Raw genomic sequence first — 5,000 nt, 5'->3', positions numbered from 1 at the left:
GATAATAATAATAATAATAATAATAATAATAATAATAATAATAATAATAATAATAATAATGATAATAATGATAATGATAATAATGATAATGATAATAATGATAACGATGATAATAATAATAAACACAATAATGATAATAATCATGACAATAATATAATTAAAATAATTATTACAATAAAGATAATGATTAGTATAAAGGAATTAATATAAACAATTGATACTAATCATGATGATAAAAATAATAAAAATTATGATAATAATTCAGCAACTGTAATAATAATCACAATAGTAATAGTAATTTTCAAAAAATAATAGTAATAGAAATAATAATGATATAAAAAGTTGATAGTAATGAGAATAATAATGATGATAAATGTTGATAATAAATAATGATGATAATATAAATGATACTGACTATTATCATAATGATAATAATAATGATAATAATAATAATAGTAGTAGTAGTAGTAGCTATAAGGATAATAATAATATTAATCATAATAGGAACAATAATATTGATAATAATAATGACAATAATAACGATAATAATAAGAGTAATAATAATAATCATCATCATAAAAATAATAATCATTACTGATAATAAGAACAAAAATATTAATAATAATATAATAATCAATAATTATAATTATTGTGAAAAAATAATAATATGATAATATAATATTAATAATAATATAATATAATATAATAATAATAATAATGATAAATAATAATATAATGATAATGAAAATATAATGTAAATGAATAATGATAATGATAATGATAATTATAATAATAATAACAATGTCATAATAAATAATAATTGTAATAATTATGATAATGCAAAAAATAAATATGAAATATTAGTAATAAACAATATAATTATGATGATGAAATAATAATGATAATAATGATATAATGATAATACAATATAGATTGATATGTATAATATGATAATAATATAAATAATAATCAATACTGATTATAATAAATAATAATAATAATAATATAGATAATATGATATAATAATGATATGATAATAATATAACGATGATAATAATAATAAAGACAATAATGATAATAATATGACAATATAATTAAAATAATTATTACATAAAGATAATGATTAGTTAAAGGAATTAATATAAAATTGTATAATCATGATGATAAAAAAATAAAAAATATATAATATAGCAACTGTATAATAATCACAATAGTAATAGTAATTTTCAAAAAATAATAGTAATAGAAATAATGATATAAAAAGTGATAGTAATGAAATAATAATGATAAAATGTTGATAATAATAATGATGTAATAAAATGATACTGATATTATCATAATGATATAATAATATAATATAATAATAGTAGTAGTATAGTAGTAAAGATAATAATATATAACATAATAGAACAATAATATTGATAATAATAATTACAATAATAACGATAATAATAAGAGTAATAATATACATCATCATAAAATAATATCATTACTGTAATAAGAACAAAATATTATAATAATAATAATATAATAATTATAATTATTGTGAAAACAATAATAATAGTGATAATATAAAATAATAATAATGATAATATAATATAATAATAATGATAATAATAATATATGATAATGATAATGATAATGATAATGATAATGATAATGATAATTATAATAATAATACAATCGTCATAGTAAAATATAATTGTAATAATAATGAAATGACCAAAATAATTATAATATGAACAATGATTAGTAATACCAACAATGATAATAACTGATGACAATAATAATGATAATAATGATGATAATAATAATAGTAACAGTTATAATGATAATGATGGAAAAGGTATGAGATACGAAACAATAATGAAAAATAAAAATTAAAATAATGAAAAAATTAAAAATTATAATAAAAAATAGGAAAAATAATTATAGGATAATGTTAATATATTTTAAATAATTTTGATGAAAAATAATTTTAAAAACAACAACGCAAAAATTTTTGAGAGGATGAAAAATAATGAAATGAAATGATAATGAATAAAATTTTATGTTTATAAAATAATAGAAATAATAATAATAGTTTTAAAAATGATAATCACAATAATAATAATAACAATGATAATAATTATAATTTTTAGATTAATAATGATGATAACGCAACGTTTACAAGGGAACGAGTGACCAATATTACTAGAATATCACTATATGATAATCTATAGAACGCAGATAAGGATGAGTGTAACTTGGCCTCCAATGATGATGATAAGAATGATAATGATTACAGTGTTTAATTAGTCCCTTACAAATATCGTTGAATGGAAAAAAAACAGACACAGACATTCACAGTCACAGAAGTCATAGAATATATTGGTGCAGTGCCTCTGTGTGAACCTTCGCATGACACCTGAATGATTGCTGTGTCATGGTCGTTTTTTATTTCCTTTCTTTCTTCCTTTTTTTTTTTTTTTTTTAATTTGCAATGATCATTGGACAAAAAGTTAGAAGAAGTGTTTCGACATTTGCTTTGTGTGGACAGCGTACAAGCACGCACCGTCAATTCCGCATTTCAGGTCTCGACGCACGCACTTACCGTTGGAGATATTCACAGACACAGCGTTGACGGCGAATGTTTACCTTGAACAAGATAATTGTGAAACTGTTGGAAACTTGCCGCATACGGAAAAGTTTGAGAACGTAAACTTGTATCAAAGATATGTCGAAAAAAAGTAAAATAAGACAAAGCGATTCTTGAAATCATATTAGATTCTTCTTTTTTCTGTTCTTACCTTGTTAAACACTGGATGGAGCTGCAGGACTACATTTTGTAAAGGAAGCATTGGCTTCTCTGAATATGTAGCTGCCAAACATTATTCACAATTATGAACTTTCCTAAACGTGCAGCGGTATCGACCGTATTTGACTTCATTGTAAACCCAGAGGCGCCGCCTACAGGTTCACTCTAAGCTATAATGAATACAGAGAGAAGTGATGTGTCAATTACATTGATGGAAACATATCGTTTGGTGCGCCTGCGAAGTTTAAGAATGACTGTGATGCATGCGACTTTTCTGGGTAAGTGTGATATCGTATTGCATTATTCCCCAAGAGAGTTTAAAAGAATACAAACCATATATCCATAAATAAAAAAAACTCATATGCATAGACAGATAAAGAACAAGCAATCAGACACACGCATACACAAATGCACACACATATCTACACACACACACACACACACACACACACACACACACACACACACACACACTTTAGTATTAAGACTGGTGTATAAATTCATGTTGCCTTACTTTGTTAATGTTTTTATTTTGATTGTCATCAGCATTGCCCCTATCATAAACACGAACATTCTTAAACTCTCTTACTTACACAATTATTTTTGTCGTAAAACTTAATCATAGCTGGTATAAAAGGACAAGTGCATTGCTTATCATATCGTTAACATTCATACTGGCCAACATAAAGAAACAATAATGATGATTATGCTGTAAGTACGAATATCATTAATAACATGATAATAATAATTCTATAAATGCTATGATGATAAAAATAATGATAATGATAATAATAGAAAATATTTTATAAATAACAGTGATAAATGTAATACTAGCAATAAAAACAAGGGTGATAATAGTATTAATAAAGAATGCTAAAAATAACAATGATAATGAAAATAATACTGATAATAATGGAGATAATAAAGATAACAACAATGAAAATAATAATGATAATAATAACGAAAATAATAATGATAATATATATAGTAATAATAATTAAGATAATAATGATAATAGTAATAGTAAAAGTTTTTTTTTTTTTTTTTTTTTTTTGCAAATAAAACTAATACTAATAGAGTTACTACTATTACTACTACTAGTGATGATGATAATAATAATAATAATAATAATAATAATAATAATAATAATAATAATAATAATAATAATAATAATAATGATAATGATAATAATGATAATGATAATAATGATAACGATGATAATAATAATAAAGACAATAATGATAATAATCATGACAATAATATAATTAAAATAATTATTACAATAAAGATAATGATTAGTATAAAGGAATTAATATAAACAATTGATACTAATCATGATGATAAAAATAATAAAAAATATGATAATAATGATTCAGCAACTGTAATAATAATCACAATAGTAATAGTAATTTTCAAAAAATAATAGTAATAGAAATAATAATGATATAAAAAGTTGATAGTAATGAGAATAATAATGATGATAAATGTTGATAATAAATAATGATGATAATATAAATGATACTGACTATTATCATAATGATAATAATAATGATAATAATAATAATAGTAGTAGTAGTAGTAGCTATAAGGATAATAATAATATTAATCATAATAGGAACAATAATATTGATAATAATAATGACAATAATAACGATAATAATAAGAGTAATAATAATAATCATCATCATAAAAATAATAATCATTACTGTAATAAGAACAAAAATATTAATAATAATAATAATATCAATAATTATAATTATTGTGAAAACAATAATAATAGTGATAATAATAATAATAATAATAATAATGATAATGATAATATTAATAATAATGATAATAATAATGATAATGATAATGATAATGATAATGATAATGATAATGATAATGATAATGATAATTATAATAATAATAACAATCGTCATACTAAAATAATAATTGTAATAATTATGATAATGACCAAAATAATTATAATATGAACAATGATTAGTAATACCAACAATGATAATAACTGATGACAATAATAATGATAATAATGATGATAATATAATAGTAACAGTGATAGTAATGATCATGATAATACTGATAATAATAATAATGATATTAATAATAACAATAACAATAATAATAATAATAATAATAATAATAATAATAATGATAATAATAATAATAATAATAATAATAATAATAATAATAATAATAATAT

Source organism: Penaeus chinensis, chromosome 3 (assembly GCF_019202785.1).
Source record: "Penaeus chinensis breed Huanghai No. 1 chromosome 3, ASM1920278v2, whole genome shotgun sequence".
Lineage (NCBI taxonomy): Eukaryota > Metazoa > Arthropoda > Malacostraca > Decapoda > Penaeidae > Penaeus > Penaeus chinensis.
The sequence above is the reverse complement of the archived record's forward strand: the minus strand, read 5'-3'. Positions refer to the sequence as shown.